Genomic DNA, 12,019 nt, shown 5'->3' with positions numbered 1-12,019 from the left:
CTTGAAGGTAAGTTAGAAATAGCTTTGGGAAAGATTGTGATATTAGAGAGTAAAAACAATGGGATGGAGGCAGAAATTAAAGGAAGTGAGAAAAAATGGAACTGAATAGAGTTAGGGTAAAAACTGCTGTGAATGGAAAATGAAAACGTGAGCACTTGGTTGTAAAATAAAGTTAAGAGATTTCTATTCAGTTAGCATTCAAGTATATTGAACCACTGGCTCCATGCAACAAGGAAACAGAGGGTTACTTTATTTAAGAAATGTGTGGGAATAGATTATATCCTCTTTTCTCTTAAAGGTAATAGGTGGTCTTTTTGAAGTTTATAGGATTATTTTGAAAATTGATGGAATAAAGACCTGATTTTTTTTTTGTGAGATATTCTGAAAAAAAAACTCATCATTAATAGTTGTATTATTAGCAGCAGTCATCATTACATGTAGCGGTACTATCAACTACATATAGGTATATAAAATAAAAGTGAAAATGAAACACGAGAACTGCTTTTAAGACAAACTTGAGTGTTATCAATCTTAATATTAGTAAACAGTACATAACTTACAAGCCACGAAACAAATGCTCTCCATCCGATGACTGAAAGGTATCCTTCATAAAGCGACATCTACGTAACTAAAAATCAGTTATAATTATTTTCTCAAAACTTTTATTGTGCTTCTTTTAATATAATTAGTTTTCCATCAATATACAAAAACAAACAGTTCATGAAAAATTAGATGAGAAAATATTTAAATTCAAAATATTAATTATGCTGAGTCTAATGAAGAAACGAGAATGTTTAGAGTCAATCATTTAAAACTTACACGGCGGAAGGTGTATTTGGACGTGGTGAAAATAGCTAATTAAATTGAGCAACATAGACAATGAACGTCAAGTTTTAGAAGTAAAAGTCCCGTTATTGCTATGCAAATAAAGCTTACCAGGTTTCGTTTGAAATAATGCCTTTAGTTTGGATCATCTTAAGAATACTAAAGAGTTAAAAAATATAAAACGAGAAGCCTCATTACAATAATGTGTACAGTAGTATGTGAATATGCCATGTGTTTTTCTCCTCTTGTAATGGCTCGGCATGGCCAAGTGGTTAAGGCACTCGATTCGTAATCCGTGGGTCGCGGGTCCGAATCCCCGTCACACCAAACATGCTCGCCCTTTCAACCGTAGGAACGTTATAATGTGACGGTCAATCTCACTATTCGTCGATAAAAGAATAGCCCAAGAGTTGGCGGTGGGTGGTGATGACTAGCTTTGTTTCCTCTAGTCTTACATTGCTAAATTATGGACAGCTAGCGCAGATAGCCGTTATGTAGCTTTGCGCGAAATTAAAAAAACAAACAAACAAACAAACAATTATTTTTTGACTAAATTACTCCATGGTTTTATTTTGAGATATTATTTCATTTTGAATTAAAGCGTATTGACTCTAACACCAACAGCAAGTTTAAAGCCTAAAATAACTTAAAATAAGCAGAATAATCTAAATTTAAACAAAAGACTTACAAAATCAAAATATTTAAAGAATTACTAAATAAAATAGATTTAATTGTTTGTTTGTTTTTAAACACAAAGTTAAACAACAGACGATATGCCTACCGCGAGTATCGAAATCTGTTTTTTATCGTTACAACGTTTCAGACTTAACTCTCAGCTACTGGGTGAGGGTCAAAAGAATTAATAAAGGAAATAATTATAAAAGTTAAGGCCTACTTAGACGAATTTGTAATTCGACTTTTCACATTTGGTTTTTAGGTTTGGGGCTAGAAAATATAACATATAGGGTTAAAGTTTAAGGCTAGGAACTGTCAGATAAATAGGAAGGAGGAGTGTCACAGTTGAAGAAACTGCTCTTTCATCATTTTACAAATAGGAAAGAATACAGAAATTTGTAGTATTTTATATTTAGATAAAGTTATTATCTGATTATCTGTGTAAAACCAAAAACCATAAATAAATACAATTAAAACAAAACTCTGAAGATGACGTATTGAAATGTCGAAACATGTAGAAAGTATTTGAAATTGTAGTTATATTTATTACGGGACTATTTTTATCTCATCTATGATTAATTTCAGTACTGATTACTGCCTCTCGTTACAACACATGTATTAGTCGATAAATATACGTTGTTAACGTGTTATATATAATATTTTACATACACTGGCGTTAGAGTAAATTTTTTAATAAAATGTTGACTCAACAGGTAAAAATTTTAAAGGAATGGTCAGGAAAACAGTTACGTATCACTTGAATCCAAATATATTGCGTGAAGTAACAAAAACTTCTAAAATATGTACATATTGGTACTTATAAATATTAATCTAATTTATTACAGAAAACGGCCTGGAACAAAAATACAACGATACCACATTGCCAAGTCAGACCAGAACTCTAGTGCAGTATTCCAGAATTCTTACTTACCATGTCAGTGAACATTCATATCAAACATATTCCAGGAAGATAAATTGTGATTGATTTACTATCATATATGCTTTTATAATATCGGTGTTTCTTTAAGTTAAATTTGTGTTTAGAAATATACATAACGTGTACTGTTGATCTGCATTGCGAAACTCTCGCCTATTCACTAAAGATATAAAGGTAAGAAACAACAATATACGTAAACACTGGTGTATCGTAAATATTATTGCATAAACTGGAATTTCGACGTACCAAAAGACAGTGTATATTATTGATTTACTATAGTTGATGTATTGTGAACCTTGGAAGCTATAACTGTAATTATTATAACGCATATTAACGGGAAACTTCAAGAGCATTTGTTTAGGAACATTTATAAATTTCGAACATTACAAATCACATAACTTCAGCGAATTCACATTGGATATCAATATTTTTACGAAAACATTTCATTAATTCAGCGTTGGAAAAACTCGGCGTGTGGCAGACGAACAAAGAATAATACAGAGCTAGTTAGTTGGCTGTTAAGTGATTTTTTTGTTTGTTTGTTTTGGAATTTCGCACAAAGCTACTCGAGGGCTATCTGTGCTAGCCGTCCCTAATTTAGCAGTGTAAGGCTAGAGGGAAGGCAGCTAGTCATCACCACCCACCGCCAACTCTTGGGCTACTCTTTTACCAACGAATAGTGGGATTGACCGTCACATTATACACCCCCACGGCTGGGAGGGCGAGCATGTTTACGAGTCGCACGCCCTACGCGCTCGGCCATGCCAGGCCCTCTGTTAAGTGAATTGTATTTGCTTCAACTCGAATGTAATTCGCTTATCGCGAGCTCTATATAAGATATCAAGGAAGTTCCAAACCAGGTAGAGGACTCAGTATTGTTTGTAAACTTACCGTTATAGTAAATTGTGTTACTGTTTATATATTAAAATATATTTGTATTAGAAAAACAAATGTGTATCAATCTTATTGGCAAATATAAATTGGATACGTTTTGAAATTTATTTAACTTTTAAATCTAAATTACAATTTAACTCAGTTTCAGGCTATTCGAAATTGTAATATGTATTGTTTGTTTGTTTTGGAATTTCGCACAAAGCTACTCGAGGGCTATCTGTGCTAGCCGTCCCTAATTTAGCAGGGTAAGACTAGAGGGAATGCAGCTAGTCATCACCACCCACCGCCAACTCTTGGGCTACTTTTTTACCAACGAATAGTGGGATTGACCGTCACATTATACACCCCCACGGTCAATCCCACTGTTCGTTAGTAAAAGAGTAGCCCAAGAGTTGGCGGTGGGTGGTGATGACTAGCTGCATTCCCTCTAGTCTTACCCTGCTAAATTAGGGACGGCTAGCACAGATAGCCCTCGTGTATCTTTGTGCGAAATTAAAAAACAAACAAACAAACAAACAATGCATACTTAGGCCTACTGACTGATACTTACGAACTATCGCTTAGATTAAAGATGTACATTTCGGCTACTGAAAAAGCTTACATCTAGGCCTAATCATGTAATTCGATTCGTAAGAACACGAGAATCACAAGCACAAACACACAATTTGTAGGCCTGTGATGCAATAAAACAATTCAACAGACCAAATTGTAGGGGGGATGATTGTATGCACCATATCCCCAACCTAAAATGAAGGGGGGATGTATACCCTCCATCTCCCCCAGGATCTACGCCCCTGCCCTTACTATTTGTTCAGTTTTATAATTCTTTTAATTTATTATTTAATTTCTGTAGCATCAGTTTCTTGAAATTGTCATCCATGAATTCAGCTTTTTGTTTAGCTAAAATATGTATTTCCCTGTTGAGACAACGCGCTTTACAGATGCACTTGATGGAATGTGGTTATTGAAGTAAAACAAAAGAGATTTAAAATTTGGTGAAGAAAACAAGCTTGATTCTATATATTTTGAAGTAGATAGTTTTTTGCTTAGGATCAGTGTTATTTGATCGTAACTGTTTTGGGATGAATTACTTGTAGATATTGTTTGTTGTTTAAAGTGCATTAAGAAGTGTTTTTCGTTATTTACCTCGGTGGTCAAAAATAAAAAAAAAAATCACTTAAATCAAGTTTTCCTTTGCTACCAGTTTCTGTAACATATTACACTACGAATACTTCTAACATTTTTGTATCATAAGTGTTCCTAACGACCAAAACTTACAATTACGTCTTGTAGTAAAAATGATACTCGTTTAAATTATTTTAAATGGTGCTGTCATGCACATTGATAGGTTTAAGTATAACTTTACTACCCTTCAAATACCTGAGGAACTTCATGAAATATATCACAGAATTAAATTTAAATTCTATGACTCTTACTCAGTTTGAAACAAGAAAGAGGCTGAATACGATGTTAAAAAGAGAAAAGTGATGTTTATCGACGATAAAAACAATCGAAATAAACAAATGCATTAAATGATTTGTCAACGCATTAGACTGAATTTAGACAGAAGTATATTTATTGTGGTTATAGTGCTCTATAAAACTACTCAGGGAACACGGTACTAGACATAAAACTCTAAAGTATCATATATATAACTATTCGTATTATACTCGTCACTGTTGGTCATTCCAATATAAAACTTGGGATGGTGTATTCTCAAGGTAAAATATTATTGTCCATCTTCACTTGCCGTGTTATACTGAATGGGAATCTTTCAGAGGAGGAAGTGCGTGTAACAAAAAAGGAATGTCGGACTAACAATAATAGGTAGTGTAGCAAAAGAAATTTTGCTGCATATATTTACCAACATTCCGATGTTAAAACTATAAACAGAAACGTGCATGACCGAAAAATCATGATAAAAATATTGGTGACCATGAAAGACTAATCTTACCAAGCTAAATAAGCAAGAAATAACAAATATGTTTTTACTCATTTATATGAAAATATGACAACTGGCTCCAAGAGTTAATAGCATTCCACACACAACAAACTGACGATAAATAATAAATACAACAAATAGGTATGCTTTATAAAATGAATAATATAAGCATTCATGTTTACCTCAAAACAGAGAATCAATTTCACCAAACCTAAAAACGTTGTAAGACCATCGATAAAAGCCATAGATTAGTAAGTGGTGGCACTCATTCTTACATAATGTATTTGAGTCCCTAGTTATTATTTTCGTTTAACATTATTATTCAGCTCAATGAACACTCCATTAAAATTGGTTTATCTTTATTACCCTTACATACATTTACTAGTGTCATGTTCTGTTCACTCTTCATGTGTTTAGCAAGCTGAAATGGTATCTGACGTAGACGAGACTTACTATTATATTTTTATCAAACATCTAGTTAAAAAGTTTAAAAATGATTATGCTGTTCTTAGTTTCTCTCTTGGATGCAGTGAATTACTCAAGTGAGTTACTAATATTTATTTTCTCTAAGTTGCAAGCATGGTGTTAGGTAAATATTAAAACTTACCTATCCGGTTCTCTTACAAGAAAAATAAAACAGTTAATTAGCGAACTGAGCTATTCTAGTCGGTGAATGAGATAAAGTTGTCGATAGATTTACCCTTTGTCTGCACCGTTGACTGGCTTAATTAACAAGAATCGGTCATTGTTTTTTATATGCTAAAAATCTTAGAGTTTATTAGCAACTTTCGGGCAGTGTTTAGGTTTCAGAACTCACAGTTTTTGAGACTTTCCGTTTTCTTTAACTTTCCATGAGAAATGTTAAAATTCTGACATTATATTTTCATGTATTCTTCTTTTATTTTATTTGTCGTGGCTCAGCTAACAACATTAAATATCGGATTTTAAGACCCATGATGAACAGAACGTAATAGCCCATTATGAAACTTCGTGCTTAATAGAAACCAAAAACGAAATGTTCAGTTCAAATTTGTGTGTGCTTTTCTTCTCAGTTTAACAATAAGTGAAAGCTAGTAGTAAAGCTCTCTCGGTTGATTTCTGCACAACAGATGTGATATTTTCTTCACTTTTACTTTCTTTTGCGCGAATACCAGTAAGATTTTTACGGATAATTCTTTTGTGTAATTTTGCCGTATTTTCATTTTGTTGTGGTTGTTATTTGACGTTCATTTACCATTACTTTTATCATTTAGTCCAACTATGTATTTTTAGTTTTATTAAAGAGTTAACTTACCTTCTCACTTGGAAATAAGTCAGTGTTAGTGAAATTCACGTTAAGATTTATCTAGACTTTGCTTAACTGAAATATTAGTTTAACTTCAGGTAATTTCACTTGATTCTTTTAGCCTAATTTCCAAGGATATGGGGAAGAACATGCGATATAAATAGCTTTATTTATTATTATACTTTATAACCTTCATCTTAGGTCTTGTTACTCTTAAACTTTTCACCATCAGAAACACACATCTCTTGACAATTGTACTATTATTTATTGTATTGTTGTGCATTGTTCATTACCTACTTTATTGTGAATCTGTATTATTGAACATCTATCATTTGTAAAAACATATGCATTGTTTTCTTTAATATAAATGTAAAACACGATAAACTGCTCTACCATGTGATTTCATTCTTATTATACGCATGTCGTTCATAACTTATATATATCTCATTTAAACAATCGTGAAAGGACGCTGCTGTCTACATTTTTAACAAAGGTTGTATTAAGCAACGTTCTCCGCGGGCAGTAACAGGTATTACATACTTCTCGAATAACAAAGGCAACTTGAAACAAGATCAGTTTATCGGTTTTCTTGACCGCGTACTATGTGAAAATTACATGTATTTAGAACAAAGAAAGGCCCGGCATGGCCAGGTGGATTAAGGCATACGACTCGTAATCTGAGGGTCGCAGGTTCGCATCCCCGTCGCACCACACATGCTCGTCCTTTTAGCCGTGGGGGCGTTATAATGTGACGTTTAATCCCACTATTCGTTGTTAAAAGAGTTGCCCAAGAGTTGGTGGTGGGTGGTGATGACTAGCTGCCTTCCCTCTAGCCTTACACTGCTAAATTAGGGACGGCTAGCTCAGATAGTCCTAGAGTAGCTTTGCGCGAAATTAAAAAACAAACACACAATTTTGGATTATCTATTGAAAAGAATGCGAAAATCAATCGACGTAATAGTAACAATTTAGTTTATTTTCTTCCAAAGTCTTATAATGCTACAAGATCGGGTTCTGACACCCGTAGTGAGAAGGGGCGAATTGGGAGCATAAAACGTCCTGGGCAAATACTCAAAAATCAAAATATATATATAGAAAGAGAGGTTGCAGTAGGTTAGTCTATATCGTTGAGACAAGAAAACCAATTTATCATCCAGTGGCCCAGGCGTCATCGACCCACCGGTGTCCCAGTGGCTCAATTCGCGTCTAGTAATGGGTACAGCACAGCTAGTCCATTGTGTAGATTCACGCTTAACAACAAGAAAAAATCCTTAACGTTTTTACAAGTTACTTTCAACTGTAAATTGTTTTATTTACCCGCTGATATTTCCAAGCCCGTTCTCTGTGCTGTAGTTTCGCTAGATAGTAGATACGGATAGTGGGAAACTTATTGACTTCTGAAACAACTTTTACTTCTTCAGAAGAATCTACTGTTGTTAACTACGCATCTTTATATATAAAAGGTTAATGTACGTCTGACTGCAAGACTTCTTCCACAGTATAAGTCCGAAATGAATGAAAGTTAGCACGATTTTTTCAACATTACGAGGGAAAGTTCCTAACAAAGGTTTATTACAACTGGGTCTCTTATAAAACGAAAGTTTCTTTTGTCCATGTGACCACGTTTTCAAATAAATAAGTCAATTACAGTCATTAACAGCTTTATATCGCACTAAAATTAAAAAAAATATATAAATAGTCCGTCCTTAAAAAAGAACCTCATTTATAACATTTTTTCTAAAATCGATTTTTTAGTAGAGAAATGACACTTCTTTCCTTTCTAATATTGCAAGCTAAATTTGTACATTTATTATTATCGACGAAATGAATTTTTAATAAATGTTCTAAAATTGTGATAAAGTGAGTTTAATGCAAAATTTCAAAGTGAGTCTTTCTAACGGAGAATCATTGAGATATTTCAGAAAGAAAGTAACTTTTTCTGTTGGAAAGTCAAAGTGTACGCTAAGTATTAATTGTTCCGTGATTGAAGGAATCTGAAATCCTTCGTACAAAGTTGGTTGCTAACAAATTTGCAGCGATTCTGTGGTAACTCTATCTTCGTAAGTTACGTAAGTTTTTTTTTAAACTTCAGAATGTGTACCAAATCATCGAAAATCACGATGCCAAAAATTGCCAAACGGTAAAGTGATTTATCAGGGAGTTACACAAAGAAAGAGCAAACAAGAGATAGGCTTGCTTATCAAGTTACGAAGCAAAATACAGTAAGAAGAAGTCAAGAACAAGCCCGAAATACAGAAAAACATCAAATTTTTCACCAAGATGCAGTTACAAAAATCAGAGGCACTTTTGTGACAGAGAAACACACTGTTTAGCTCGCCAAGATTCTAACCGAACAAACATGTAGGGCGGTATTTCTGTCAGTAACTCATAAATACAAAACTTGTAGAATGATTGAATGGACGCCGTAACTCTCACTACTACTGAACTGAAATACTGGTTGAATACACATTCATTACTCATTTTTCCTATTTATAATGCAGTCTTGTTTCTAGATGTTTCACATGAGTTTTGATCTTTAACATTCAGAAACATACTAAACATTACATTATCGTAATCATGATTAAAGCCCAGTCCAGCAAAAACAAAAACAAACCTAAGTAGATTATTATGTTGAAAATGCAGCTTATAAGGCTTGCTTTTTTTTAATTAATCACAAAGCTACAACGTGGGTTATTGATACTCTGTTCACCACGAGTATCGAAACCCAGTTTCTAGCAGTGGGGTCTTCAAACATTTCACTGTACTACAAGGGTAGCTTAAAATAACTTTTTAAATCGCATTACATTATGTTAACTAAACTGGTTTAAGTGTAAGTAGAAAATACTTATTTTTCCTTAATTGGAAAAACCATATTCTTTCGATATGTTGAGGACCCGGCATGGCCAGGTGGATTAAGGCGTTCGACTCGTAATCTGAGGATCGCGGGTTTGAATCCCGGTCGCACCAAACATGCTCGCCCTTTCACCCGTGGGGGCGTTATAATGTGACGATCAATCCCATTATTTGTTGGTAAAAGAGTAGCCCAAGGGTTGACGGTGGGTGGTGGTGACTAGCTGCCTTCCTTCTAGGGCTAAATTAGGGACGGATATCGCAGATAGCCCTCGAGTAGCTTTGCGCGAAATTTAAAAAATAAAAACAAACAAATCGATATGTTGAGACAAATATTCCCAGTTTGTTCCTGAAGAAGAAAGGCCCTCCTTTCGAAAGCGCCCTGGTTATAGGGTTTTTATTCATTTCTATCAAGACTTTGCGCGAAATTAAAAAAAAACAACAAACCAACCAACTCGGGGCACACAAGTATGTCTAGAGACTTACAACTCTAGAAACTGGGTTTCGATACCTGTAGTGAGCAGAGCACATATAGCTCATTATGTAGTTCGGCATGACCAAGTGGTCAAGGCACTCGACTCGTAATCCGTGGGTTCGAATCCTTGTCCCACCAAACATGCTCGCTTTTTTTGTTGTTGTGGGGGCTTTATAATGTGATGGTCAATCCCACAATTTGTTGGTATAAGAGTAGCTCAAGTGTTTGCGGTGGGTGGTGATGACTAGCTGCCTTCCCTTCAGTCTTACACTGCAAAATTAGGGACGACTAGCACAAATAGCTCTCATGTAGCTTTGTGCGGAATTCAAAAGAAATCGTGCTTAACTTCAAACGAACAAGTATGTTGTTAAAACAAAAGAGAAAAAACGAACTCTTAATGCATCGAATAGGCTACATGACTGAGACGATTTTAACTTCAGTTTCTTCATTTGCAAGGTATTTCACACAAACAGTATTTAACCTGCATGTAATTTCCTGAAGAAATTAATGTTACACTAATTACAATTGCTATGAGCTTTCTCGACATTTTATTTAAATTTAAAATGCGCATGCGCAACCCATTCAGAACCACATGCTTATCATTTTGTAAACTTGCATTCATTATAGCTTTACACTTACTTTGCTTTGTAATAATTTAGTCTTACTTCTTTGCACAGACTGCTATAAACACCTTTTAGCTACTCTTTTCTCTAATCCGAGTTTTATTTTTCGTTTATGTGAGTTTCTTTATTCCAACTCGTAAAACCGTGTTATACACTGAACGCTCATAATTGTTTCGTATTCTGTGCGCTAATACAAATATCATTATTTTATTGTTTATTTTACGTCTAGATTTATCAAATAAAGTTACGTTTATGTGAGATTGTCTGTTTGACTGCGTAAAATTATTTGAAATTGACCAGAAGTTATCAACATAACACATAATGCTTTCAACAAAAAGAAAGAAAAAAAAGAGTAGTTTTAACAGCTAGCGTGAGAATGATATAATAAAGAAAATACAAGCAGAGGGTTTGAAAACTACTTAAAATGTTTTGCTGATCGCGGATAGTTTAAAAATATTATGATGTTTAATAATTTATTACTGTTTATTTGTTTATTTTTGAATTTCGCGCAAAGTTACACGAGAGCTATCTGCACTAGTCGTCCCTAATTTAGCAGTGTAAAAGTAGAAGGAAGACAGCTAGTCATCACCACTCACCGCCAACTATTTGGCTACTCTTTTACCAAGGAAAGGAATAGTGGGATTGGTCGACAAATTATAACGATCCCACGGCTGAAAGAGTGTGCATGTTTGGTGTGACGGAGATTCGAATCCGCGACACTCAGATTACAAGTCGAGCACCCTAATCAACTGGCCTTGCCAGACCAGATTGATACTTTTACATGTACTGAACCTATAACAGGTATCAACTTAAACCGTAATACAAGCTTTCAACTTGCTTCTGTGAAGCAGTCCATCTGATTAATCAGTTAATTCAATGTTCAAGAAAATAGGTTTTGATACCCGTAGTGAGCAGACTATTGGTAGCTCATAGTGTGGTTTTTGGCTTAACAAGAAATAAATAAAGTTAATGTTTTGTTAAACATGCGATAATTCTCATAGAAAGAATTACTAGTCATTATATTAGATACACAGCTAACTCATAGTAAGCTTTATGATGACATGCATAATATTTTAATTTTGAATAATATGTTGTACGTTGGAACTAAAGTGAATGGTTTCAGGTTGTGTTTGCCTCCCGGTGGCACAGCGGCATGTCTGCGAACTTACAACATTAGTAATTAGGTTTAGATACACATGGCAGCAGGACACAACCAGCTGCGCGGCATTGTGATTAACTTCAAAATAAACAAACACACTGTGTGTAAAGAATCGACTTAGAAAATAATTAACATGACAGTAAAGGTAATAGTTGAATGTTTAACTTTTCTTAGCATCAAAACTTTCATCAACATATATTTCATATGTTTATACGAATTGTGCAAAACAGTTTCATCGTCGAATATTTTTTATATATGTATGTGTATAATATGGTTTGGTACGGTGTTTGAATTTCGCGTAAAGCTACTCGAGGGCTATCTTCGCTAGCCGTCCCTAATTTAGCAGTTTAAGAC

The 12,019-nt window shown here is 34.3% G+C and overlaps 1 protein-coding gene across 1 annotated transcript in view; it reads right to left on the bottom strand.

Moving 5' to 3' along the window:
* The window catches only part of LOC143237267 (guanine nucleotide exchange factor for Rab-3A-like), a 46,784-nt gene extending 46,160 nt beyond the window's left edge, over positions 1–624 (bottom strand). The window contains exon 1 of the mRNA XM_076476331.1: positions 561–624. The gene's annotated coding sequence lies outside the window, so the exon portion shown is untranslated. The remainder of the gene's footprint in view (positions 1–560) is intronic.
* Positions 625–12,019: the final 11,395 nt, after the last annotated feature.

This window comes from Tachypleus tridentatus, chromosome 13 (assembly GCF_004210375.1).
Source record: "Tachypleus tridentatus isolate NWPU-2018 chromosome 13, ASM421037v1, whole genome shotgun sequence".
Classification (NCBI taxonomy): Eukaryota; Metazoa; Arthropoda; class Merostomata; order Xiphosura; family Limulidae; genus Tachypleus; species Tachypleus tridentatus.
Note: the sequence above shows the minus strand (reverse complement) of the source record. Positions and strands in the feature narration are given on the sequence as shown.